Raw genomic sequence first — 13,173 nt, 5'->3', positions numbered from 1 at the left:
TATGGGGATTTGGAGAATTATATTTCCCAGTGCTTACCTAAGAAGGGTTAGTCTTCAAGAAATATGTTTTTTTTTTTAAGCCCACAAATAGCAACTTGCTGTGAATTAACTTCTTATTAAACTCTATTTTTTCAGTTCCTAAGTGGTAAACTGTAGAGTAAGCAGTCAGAGTAGTTGTTTTTGCTTTCCTTACATCTCATTTCTTCTGAACAAGTCTTCTGCTTTAATTCATATTTTCAGAAGCAGAAAAGTCCCATGAGAGTTTTCAAGTTCAAATTGGAAAGGGTTTGAGGCCTGTTGTATAAACATTGTACTTGCCCATTGTTTATAAAAAGTTTATTGGAGGAAGAGGTTGATGGCTAATATGAGGTTTGAGGCTGTTCTTTGGTTTATCTTGATTCTTGTCCTTAGTGTAAGTATTATTAACAGTTGATTTGTCATGTTGGAACTGTTAGATCCACTCTCAAGCGTAGTGATAGCTTAGTTCAGGGCTTCTCACACTGGAGGGCCAGTTAAAGCACAAAGCCCTGCACCCCTCCCCTAGAATTTCTGATTCAGTGGATCTCTACAGGGTGGATTGTAACTGGCATTTCTAACAATTTCCCAGTTGCTATTTTATGCTACTGATCCCTGAGATGATGCCCTGAGAACAACTGGTTATGTTTTTAGCATCTAGGGTTCATGCAGAAAGCTTAGCACCATAAAAATTACTGATTTGAGCATGGAAAGAGTATTGTGTTGTTGTTTAGTTGCTAAATCACGTCCGACTCTTTTGCTCCAACTCTTGTGATCCCATGGACCATAGCCCATCAGGCTTCTCTGTCCATGGGATTTTCCAGGCAAGAATACTGGAGTGGGTTACCATGTCCCTTTCCAGGGGATCTTCCTGATTCAAGGATTGAACCTGGGTCTTCTGCATTGCAGGCAGATTCTTTACCACTGAGCCACCAGGGAAGCCCAGAAAGAGTTTTGCAAAACTTCAATTTATTTGATGTTTTAAACCTAACAGCCTGCACACCTAAGGCAACTAATGAAGCCACACTGAGCAGGAACAAGATGACTTTGTCCCAAGTAGGAGGGAGGTAGAGGTAGAGTCACGTTAGCCCCCATGAGCTGGAACCACGTTTCCTCACTGCTGAAAGCAATCAGCCAGGTCTGCATCCTGTTATCACTTAGGTTTGGTAGCTGAGAACTGTGCACCTTTGAAATCTCATTTGCTTTTGCAGGAACAGTAAGAATTTCTATAGCAGTGCTCAAGGGATTCCGTCCACTTAAATGAATCCTGGCATTTCATCAGCCTCATTGTTTTTATTACTTTCTTTGTCCTAAAGACATAGGACAAGCATAGTATAGTATTTAAGACATTTTATGTATCGCAAAAGAGTCTTCCTCCACCCAGTGATGAGGAGCATTTTCTTCCTGCCTCACCTCAAAAGCTGATTTTTATACAGCTTGACTAGTGTCATATCTCCCATGTGGCAGAAATAAGTTTTGCATAACTTTTAAGAGCCCAGGCTGACCTATTTAACAGATACCCGGTGCTACATAATGTATTTAGGTCAAGTATTGTGTTTGAGCTCGTCATCACTCTTGTACCAGGCTTGCTCTCTGTGAAAACCTCAGGTATATCACAGATACAGATGTAGGCCAAGAGATGTTGCCTGATATCAAAATGTAATAAATCTCTATATAACGTAATTATCATGTCACCCAATCCTACCACCAGAGTTAAAAAGGAATCTAAGATTTTAATGAAATATCTGCCCTACTGGTTTTACTTGAAGGCATTCACGATGCTGCTATTAACACGGTGCTGTGACTGGGAACCTGGAAAGCTTCAGTGCAGTTAAAATGCTTTTGAATGTCATTTCTATTTGGAATGCTTTTCTTTGAAAATTAAAAGAAAATGGTGGTCTGCTATCATTTGGAGGTAACTTCTTACTGACGTGGAATGATTAAGTTTTGACACATGTCTCTCAGGGTTGGGTTTTTTCCCTAGCAGAGATTTCTCAGGTAAAGGTTGAAGCCTGAATATGGGCAGTGTCATTATCCTAATATGTTGGAAGATGAATCCATCCATCTTATAACAATACCTCATTGCCTCCGAGGATCTTAAATTGTATAAAAGTACATGGAAATTTGAAATGAGATGTTGAGAAAATGCAATTCAAAATTTTTTCAAAGCTAGCTTTTAACATGCATTTATCTGATACATTCCTTCTGTATAAATGGAGAGTGTTGATGATTTTTTTTTTTTTTAAAGAATTGGTACAAATAATTTTTTTTTTTTTTTTTTTTTTTTTTTTTTGGTTTTCATGCTGCTCTTCCTATCCTCTGAGATACTTAAACACATGTTTTAGGCTTCAGGTCAACCACATCTGGAGAGGATAAGAAGAAAAGCTTCTAATTTAATTCTTTAACTTTGGTATGGAAGACACTATTATTCCCATTTTCTTGCTCACAAACTAAGATCCACTTGCCTCTGAGTGTAAGTCCATTATCTACCATAGGTTGGAAATCAGCTCTCCTGCCTCATCCTGTAGTTATACCTTGGCTGTAGTACCAAGGCTGTAAAATCAGTGGGTCTCAACCCTGGCTGCACATTAGAGTCATCTGGGGAGCTTTTGGAAAAAAAAAAAAACAAAACAAAACCAGTGCCTGTGCCCCACCCTAACCCATTAACTCAGCATCCCTGGGGACAAGACCTGGGCAAGGATTTTTTTTTAAAGCTCCAAGGTGATTCCAATTGTACAGCCAGGGTTGAGAACCACAGTTTAAAATGAAACAACATATAAGATCACATATGTTGTTTAAACAATGCATATGTTGTTTAAAATTAAACAACATATACATTATTAGCGACTGAACAACAACAGCAACACAAGATCACCCTCGTCTATATAGGAATCCCCTTTCAGCATCCACAACTCTAGTCATAAATGGCTATTCTTAAACAAGTGAAAATTCATTATATACATGGAAGGAAAGAGCATCCGTGGTGTGAAATTCCTTTTTGTAACCTGCTTACACAGAGAAGAAGGTGCTTGGCTAAGGCTTCAGAGCAGTAGCTCTGACCAAGAGTAATGAACATGAAGACCATGACCGCACTGGGTGGCTTTCCCTTGCCTTTGATTTAGAACGAGAACCAGTGAGACAGGACACGAACGCACAAAGCCAGACAAGGGCCTCAGCCACTCTCTGCCCTCATCATCACCTATAAAATGGTGATAGGAATAGGGTGGCTCTGAGACTTAAATTAAAAATATTGACATACCGAAGGCATGAAAAAAGTGTTTTAAGATAAACAGTTAACAGTCAGACTTTCTGCTTTTAGGCCAAATGATGAAACTGTAAATTTGTCTCTCATTACTTTTGTTTCTGTCTACCAACGGGATAGATTAAAATGGATTTCAATAGGTAATTTTATGCATCTTAAAACTAGATGTAAGTGACCTTTAAATGAGCTGTTCCTGGGTTTATTTGGGTGTCTCAATTATCACAGCTACTTGAGAAATGAATTCCTCCTCATTTTTCACTTTCTAGTACTATTTTTCCTGGGTGAGTATGATGTTATTGCAGCTTAATATTGTATTGCAGTAATTATGGGAGAAGACCTTTTTGGGAATAGGGCACATGTTCAAGAATTTTCCCCTGGAGAAGGGCATGGCAACCCACTCCAGTATTCTTGCTGGAGAATCCAATGGACAGAGGAGTCTGGCGGGCTACAATCCATAGGGTAGCAAAGAGTCAGACATGACTGAGCAACTGAGCACACCTGTCAAGAGTTTTACTTTGTGACTAGTGGTCTTGGTCTAGCGAATGGGGGATTCTTTGTGAGAGAGACTCTTCCCAATCCCATCCACTGCTCTTGATCATCTTACTTTGGTTTTAGAAACCTGTACATTTTTGTATGTAGGAAGTAAATACGTATTTATTCTGTGTATCTTTTCTTTACTGTGTTTTTTTGTTATTGAGATTTGAGCACATTACTTATTAAATGTTATTAATTACATCATTACTTACCCATCATTTATCAACCCTTGGTGGTGGTGTTGCTCAGTTGCTAAGTTGTGTCTGACTCTTTGTGGACTCCATGGATTGCTGCACACTAGTCTTCTCTGTCCTTCACTTCTCCTGGGGTTTGCTCAAATTCATGTCCATTGAGTCAGTGATTCTATCTCACCATTTCATCCTTGCCACCCCCTTCTTTTGCCTTCAAGCTTTCCAGAAACAGGGTCTTTTCCAATGAGTTGACCTGAATCATTAATAATTTATCACCTGCATATTTTACTTTACTGGTAATTTATCATCTTTTCTTTTGAAAGTATTAGTAAATTTACTGGCACTTTCAAAATAAAAGAAATCTAGCAAATTTTATTGACCTTATTACATTATTAGTTTTGTGTATGTGTGCATGTGTAAAATGCAGCTTTTACATGGCTTATTTCTAATGTTCTGGTCTACAGTCCGATAAATTGGTAGATTTATTATTTTTAAAAGTGCAGTTAAATGGCGTGTGCAATTTTTTTCCCTTAAAGAATGAGGTTTAATTTTCTTTTATGATCGTGACAAGATTTTTACAAATACAGATGCTTTTACATCATTTCATTTAGATAATTTATAGTAATATGCTCCTTTACTCTATAATCTCTTAATTTGGAAGAAAAAGCTACATCTAAGTGAAATGGGTACTTTGAGACTTAGACATTCAAAAGCATTTCCTAAATATCAAACTTGTTTTCATGTAACTGTACTGACGACCCCAGTCTGAGAATCCATATATTAATTTATGGGATGCTATTGCATTAAACCTTTCAGGCTTAGAGTAGGAAAAAACTCTACCATTACAGGAGAAGAGGCATTCCATGTGGTACTCCTTCCTACTCTTCTCTTTGTCCCATTCCCAAGGCTGCATCTAGGAGTCTTCACTTTGATTAACAGCCTTTCTTAGGAAGTGGGAGGCAGAGACTAAGATGCTAAACTCTCTCTGAAGTGTGTGCTAAATGATTCACAACAGTGTGAATGAATCAATTTCTGCAAGCATTCATAACCTTTTAAATATGTAGTCTGCCAAATCTTTGTTGGGTTACATTCAATAAAAAAAAAAAAAGCACCTTTCTCCCTAGCGCCTCTTTCTACATAACCCCCCAGCATGCAAAGTATTCCTTTGTGTATTGGCTTCATTTTACTTGCCCCGGAGATAAACAATGTTTTGGAGAATGATCTAACATTAATATGTCTTTATATTTAAATGTCTTGAGGTCTGCCTCTTTTATTTTTATCATCACTATTACTATTGGGGTTCATTTTAGTGGTCCCAAATATTTATTTTAAGAAAGTGCCAGAAATTAGAGAAATTGAGTTTGGGCTCATCTCTGTTGGTGCACAAATACGTGTGATTCTAAGAGGGATTACCTTGTCCCAAATGAAAGTGAATTATCTTTTTCTGAGGAAAAATAAGTCAGCAACAAATTTATAGTTTACACTTAGCTAATCGTGTATTTAGGGCTTCCCTGGTGGCTTAGCTGTAAAGAATCCTCCTGCCAATGCAGGAGACAGGGGTTCAGTCCCTGGGTTGAGAAGATCCTCTGGAGAAGAGAATGGCAACCCATTCCATTATTCTTGCCTGGGAAGAGCCATGGACAGAGGAGCCTGGCAGGCTACAGTCCACGGGGTTGCAAAAGAGTTGGACATGACTTAGCTACTAAACAACAAAACCATGCCTTTAGGCAAAGGTTACTCCATTTTTAAATGAGCAAAGAATGAGAGTCCGTTCTCAAAACTTATCTGAGACCCAAATCTCCTCTCCAGATGGTATGATTTAATGGACATGTTAATTGCTCAGTCATATTTGACTGTGACCCCATGCACTGTAACCTGCCTGTCTCCTCTGTCTGTGGGATTTTCCAGGCAAGAATACTGGAGTGGGTTGCCATTTCCTTCTCCAGGGGATCTTCCCAACCCAGCAATTGAGCCCACAGCTCCTGTGTCTCTTGCACTGCAGGCGGAGTCTTTACCGTCTGAGCCTCGAGGGAATGCCCAGAGGGTCCCTGTCTATGTCAAGGCAGTTAGTGGCTGTATTTCAAGGACAGCAACATCAACGCTGAGGAGCTGTCTTTTATTCTGACTGGTGATGTTTTCTCCTCATATGGGAGTACCTTTCATGGTAGGCATTATGGTTTTAAATCAAGGAATTGGGTGATAACTTATGTATAAGTTAGGAACAGTCAAGCCTACCGTAATCCAGTTGTCTAGGCTCGAAAAGAGGTTTAGTAGAAGGGAGATTATAAACAACATACAAAAATGGTTCAAAGACTAGTGTTCACCAGAACTGATGGTTTCAAGGTCTGGTCTTCAGACACCTGCATCAGAATTACCTAGAGTACTTCCTAAACAGAGATTCCTGGCCTGTCCTCAGATCTACTGAATCCAAGATTCCTGGGGTGAGGGCCAGAAACTATATTCACCAGGCTCCCTGGGTTAAACTATTTTCAAAGTTGAAAACACCGTTGTTGCATTTGCCCATTCTCTTTGCTGTCTCTATTAATTTTTGCAAATAATCTTTCAATCGCATTGCACAAAAAGGATATTTGTTCTGAGGAAGGGAAGATGAGCTATTAGGTAGTTATCTTTATAGGGAAAGAGCAAGAAAGATTGAATATTAAATGCAAATTATTTTTTAAAAATTACTCATGAAAATGAAAGGATGTTCATTAAGAAAAAAAATTGAAGCCATATTAACTCATGAAAGTTTGTGGTTTGAGCCTGATATCTTCATATTCTCCCCAAGGTCATCCCACTCTCTCTTTCCTCCCCCTTCTTCTGTATCAAACTATCATGAAGTGTCTTAGAATTTGTGATCTGAAAGTTACTGAAGAAAAGTTTTCTTTTTGTGGCAAGTAGTCATCATATTAAGTAGCACCAGGGGGTTTTAGAGAGAAGACTCAGGGAATCTCACCTAGACATAAACAATGGAGACTATCAATGCATTGTATAAGAATACAAGATACCATGTATTTATGTTGGAGTGCAAGAGCAATCTGATTATATTTTGAAAAGAAATCTGAAAGTTTGTTGGTTTCTCAGTAATATACAGTTTTCTTTTTTCTTTTTCATTTCACAACTTACACAGATGTGAATTAGAGTTGGTTTCTTGCAGTCAGCAGGGCTATTTCCTATTAGATGAGAAGTGGAAGTTAGTGATTGGCTAAGCTGTGACACTTTGATGGGGTTTGGAAGGGAACGTCTGAATTGCTGGTAGGTTACTATTCATGTAATAAGGGAGTATTCTGTTTCCCCCCCCCCGCCCCCCCCCCCCCCCACATCCACACCAGGTGAGGGCTTCTTTGTATCTCCCATGCATACTACTGTGGTCAAATTATAAACTACCCCCATCAGTACCATATGGATTTTATTCTTTGAACAATCAAGGCCAAGAAGCCCAGAAATCACATCTAGTGGCCTCCGTGTGTGTCCTGGTTATTTTCGTGTGCACTGATCATTTTATGGGTGAGACTGGGTGAAGTTGCTGTCACTTACCTGTTAGCAGCATGAGTCATCCTTCCATTAAGGTAGAGGAAGACAGTGGCAGCTTGAAATCTTGGGTCAGATCTCCTAGCAGCAGAGCCCAAGGTCAATATGCACTCAAGAGGAGAGAGGAGTGAGGAAGCGTCACAGGGCATGTGGCTTCAGCTAGAGGGTAGCTTCAACTTACCCCACAAAGTTGATGTCCCTCACTTCAAAGGAGCTGGCTTTACTCCATGTCAGGCAGTCCTTGTATGCGTTGGAAGGGAGGAGGTTCGAACCTCTCTGGTAAAGTGGATCCTGAAGGCTGAGGACAGTTCTGCAGTAAAGAGGGCAGCTGAGGATCTTGAGCAGCTAATACTCCCAGCAGTTGGGATAGGGCTGCCGCCGGGGGACAGGGGTCTGGGTGGAGTAACAACAGCATCCATCTTTTGCTTTTTGTCTCTTACCTTTCCAATTCCTGCTTTACTCTGCATTCACCATGCTAGCATTCTCCATGCTAGCATTCTCTTCAGAAACCATCGAAGACTCCTCTCTGCCCAGAGAGTGAGTGAAGTGAAGTCTCTCAGTCGTGTCCGACTCTTTGCCACCCCATGGACACCAGGCTCCTCCATCCATGGGATTTTCTAGGCAAGAGTACTGGAGTGGGTTGCCATTTCCTTCTCCAGGGAATTTCCCGACCCAGGGATCGAACCTAGGTCTCCTGCATTGTAGACAGACGCTTTACCGTCTGAGCCACCGGAGAACACACTCTCAACTTTCTATTGTTCCCATCTTTTTTATATCCAGTCTTTGTCTCATGGCTCTTGCTACTCTCCCTGGAAAAACAATCCAGCTTGTCCTGCACATGTTTCACGAATCCTTCCTCTCCTCTCTACCTGATATACTTCCTTGCTCATCTCACCTCCAATGCTTTCTTACTTATACCTAGAATTTAGAGTCAACAGAACTGTGGAGTCCCCATTCGAATCCATTTTTCTTTGGGTGAGTTATTTTGCATCTTTGACTCTTCACCTCTACATGGGGCCTTTTGGTTCATAAACTGAAGTGTGATTTTGCATTTTAAAGCTTTTTAGTGCATTCATGGTCAGTTGTTCAGTTGTGTCCAACTCTTTGCAATGCTGTGGTCTGTAACCCGCCAGGCTCCTCTGTCCATTTTCCAGGCAAGAATACTGGAGTAGGTTGCCATTTCCTTTTCTAGGGAGTGTGAGAGGAATCCTTTCCTTTTCCATTTTCAACCCAGGATCAAAGCCACGTCTCCTGAATTGGTGGGCAGATTTTTACCACTGTGCCACCTGGGAAGCCCCTCTTGCCCACTTGCCCGTAGGGCCCACTTAATAAAGGAATCTACCCATAAAGACTACGGTGCTGCCCCTGTCTCATCAACTTTCTTGTATTTATTGTGTTAACTGTTTGGTATTTATCATAACTACACTTGAATTATGAAAGTGAAAGAGGAGAGTGAAAAAGCTATCTTAAAGCTCAACATTCAGAAAACTAAGATCATGGCATCCGGTCCCATCACTTCATGGCAGATAGATGGGGAAACAGTGGAAACAGTGGCTGACTTTATTTTTCTGGGGTTCCAAAATCACTGCAGATGGTGATTGCATCCATGAAATTAAAAGATGCTTACTCCTTGGAAGGAAAGTTATGACCAACCTAGATAGCATATTAAAAAGCAGAGACATTACTTTGCCAACAAAGGTCCATCTAGTAAAGGCTATGGTTTTTCCAGTGGTCATGTATGGATGTGAGAGTTGGACTATAAAGAAAGCTGAGCGCTGAAGAATTGATGCTTTTGAACTGTGATGTTGGAGAAGACTCTTGAGAGTCCCTTGGAGTACAAGGAGATCCAACCAGTCAATCCTAAAGGAAATCAGTCCTGAATGTTCATTGGAAGGACTGATGCTGAAGCTGAAACTTCAATACCTTGGCCACCTGATGTGAAGAACTGACTCACTAGAAAAGACCCTGATGCTGGGAGGAATTGAGGGCAGGAGGAGAAGGGGATGACAGAGGATGAGATGGCAGGATGGCATCACTGACTTGATGAACATGGGTTTGAGTAAACTCCGGGAGTTGGTGATGGACAGGGAGGCCTGGTGTGCTGCGATTCATGGGGTCACAAAGAGCCAGACACGACTGAGCGACTGAACTGAACTGAGCACTTGGATTATGTTGCTGTGTTACCTTTGACACACCATCTTCTTTACTAGCCTGTGAGCTTTCCAAAGGCAGGTACCATTGCTTGACCAACCTCTACAATGGCTGACACAGGGAGTTCCCTGGAGGTTTGTAGATTAACATGCTTGATACTGGCAACTTGTGTCTGGACCACAAAAGTGTAGAAAGCAAGAGAGTTTTAAGCCTGTATGATTACAGTTGAAAAATCCAAGTAAGTTTAGGTCTGTAGTTCAAACAGAAGCTTAGAAGCTGATTGTGATATATAATGAATAGTGATGAAAAGCTCACCAGAAAATGGAACTTTTTATGGATGCAAGGGACCTCTAATCCAACTATGTGTAAGAAATGAATGGTTCTAGTAACTGATATATTAGGCAAGAAGTCACAAAAAAGTAATCTCCCAAATACTCGCTCTGTTCACATTTATCAAATTACAGCCAAATACAATATGCTTTTAAAAACATTTTCAATTTCCTTAGAATCTTTCTTTGCGTTAGTATTGTATACCCTTCTTTCAAAACTGGAATATTTAGTTAAGATATCTGATTGAAACTATGTGCCAAAATGATTAGAATCAGTAGGCTAATTATAAAAGGCAGTGGTATTAGGAATTATTATTTATTCTGTTCCTGGTGGCTAGAGTTTATTGTTTTTTAAGTGTATTCCATCATGCCGTAAGGATTTTCACAGACAACACTTCTTAGCAAGTCTGACTTTCATGACCTCACTCCATGCACTGGGCTTGTACAAGTGGCTATTGAATACCAGCCAAAATGATCCACTTTTTACCACAAGATGGAAAACTTCAATCAATATGGTTCTATCTTGAAATATCTGTTTTCTGCTACTGGTAAAATACCAATGACATATAAGGTAGTAAGCATTCATTGAACACTTTAAGATAAGTAGTTCAGACTTTAAAAATCTGAAACTTGGGATGGTGCTGAGAAAAATACAAGTGGACCATATCACAGTAAACTAAACTTACTCATTTTTCTCCTTTACCTCACACCATAACTCTAAATACAGAGATGGGGAGAAAAAGAAATTGTGAGTCCTAGAAGAATGTCTAATTAGCCTGACTATTCCTACTGTAGTTGACAATTTATCTCCTTTTAAAACAATCCATGGTTTATGTGTGTTTCTCAGCTGAAACTTGGAGATGAGAAAAGATAGAATATTTGGAATGTCATACACAAGAAAGCATTTCTGTCAAACACATTATTGAAGCTGGAAAAAAAAAATGAAATTGAAACAAAGAACACCTGCTACTTTAACTCATTTTAAAAAAGCATAATGCTCTTTACTTGCTGACTGGAAATATTGTATTTTCAGAGAAGAGAAAGTGCTAATCTAAATGGGAAAAAAACATAATGATTCACTATGCAATGAAATGAAATAAAAAATATTTTATATTGAGTATTTCAGTTTGTGGAAGGTTAGGTAGTTTGTATAAAAATGTTTTACTCATCAGGTGGTGAATATTTCTCACAAATTGCAATAAAGAGAATAAATCGGCTTGTCACTAAAGATTTCTTTTTATTGACATCTTTAGCTTGTCTTCATGCCAGTAATTAAATTGCTAATTATGTGTTTCTGTTACTGTGGTCATGCTTTTATTGCATAATTGCTTCAAGTTTTGCTCAAATCACTAACAATATTTATTTAACCTTTTTGTGCATTAGATAAATTTTAATATATAAAAGCTTTGGAACGAGTTCATTGACTCTGTTTTGATTAGCAAAATCAAAGGAATTCTAACCTTTCTTATAGTTACATGGGTTGGGTCACATTTTCAATGAGTTGCTGATAATTATTAATTCAAGCAGTAGCAATCACTGAAAGACCAACTGAAATAGAAGAGAAAAAAATACAAAGAAAACTTTTCAAAAACCCAGTGTCCATTCCAGGGAAATAAAATGATCTTTCTTACAGTAATCAGAAATATAAAATTAATAATTTGATCCTTCATATGTGCCTGGAGTTTTACAACAGATATTTGATTAAATTGTGGCTAATTCAGTTACTGAACTTCCCCTCTCCTTTTGAATGTAGGCATCATTTTTGTCAGTGTTTCAATGTATTCATAATTTTTCCCATTTGTTTATTTTATGCAAACCATAAGAGACATTTTTCTCAGTGAAGATTGCCTCTTTATTTTATTTTGAAATATTTGTATATTTATTTCATTAAATGAGATAATGCTTTTTCTTATTAACATAATTTCCAGTACATTAAACATATTTCTCCACAGACAGAAGAGAGGAATCAAATTAAATGACAGCTAAATCACTTGCAGCAATTTCAACTGTTAAAAGAAATAAGTGTTTCTGTTTTCTTTGTGATCACAAGATGTGCTGTAAAGGGAAATGAAATACTAAAGAAAGAAAGGAAAACATAAAGAAATAATGACTGACTTATTGCAGTAATACCACTGAGAGAAGAAAAATTCACTACAAATAAAAGGAAAAATAATATAGTGGATTTGAAAGTTACCAAAATTCATTTCTTATTGATGAGTTCAGTGGAAGCCTAATACTAAGTAAACTGATGAAAAAAAAATCAATGCAATAAACTATGAATGATGAAAGTTGAAATAAATACTTTGCGTATAGAGGACCATTATTCTAAATGTCTTTAATTTTTTAATAATTCATATCCTTATGTTTATAAAAAAGGAGTTATTGCTTGGTGGACTCAAAAGCCATGTAAAAAGCATCTACCAGAATCTCATATTTAGTAATAAGTCCAAATGATATTGGTGACCTTATGGTTTTTAGTCTCATGTCCTGACTTTGACAAAAGTGCATTAGGAGTGGTGAACCTGACTTTTAAAAAATGGTGCTGATAAACGATGCTGGTGCATTTATGCAGCATACTTTCTCCATCAGGGATAAACTGCTTTCCAAAAAGACAATTTTTGAGATACTTAGTTCACAAACATACTGTACAGTATGCTTGTGAATATGTTGGGAAACAGCGATGACACTTTGAAAAAATTCCTTCTTGCCCCTCACTTAACCATATGCTTGCATATGTTTGTCTTGTCTTTATATATGTGACTTTATACTGGCCAATTTGTTAATGTGTTCAAACCAGAACATACAGGTTACCTGGATCTGTGTATTTGCAAGTGAGATTATCCATTTGTTTTCTCACATTTCATACATCATTAAAAAAAAAAAAGAACTAGTTAATTTGATGAATTCAATCAGAAAGTAGTCAATTCAGTATGGGGGAGAAAAATCATTGGAGCCACTTCTCCTGAACTGATTTTGACTGAATTCACCTTCTCACACAGTTGATCTTAAAGCCTTCTCAGACTCCTCTCTCTCCTCGTTGTCGTGTCCCCCAGTGAGTTTGCACCCTGATCCCTCCCTCTCTCTCTTCCCTTTTAGGCCTCCCCTCTGTCTTCCTTCTGCCTTTCCCTGTTCTTCTTCCCTCAGACGTGCTGAGAAAAGC

The sequence above is a fragment of the Dama dama genome, chromosome 11 (genome assembly GCF_033118175.1).
Source record: "Dama dama isolate Ldn47 chromosome 11, ASM3311817v1, whole genome shotgun sequence".
Classification (NCBI taxonomy): domain Eukaryota; kingdom Metazoa; phylum Chordata; class Mammalia; order Artiodactyla; family Cervidae; genus Dama; species Dama dama.
The sequence above is the reverse complement of the archived record's forward strand: the minus strand, read 5'-3'. Positions refer to the sequence as shown.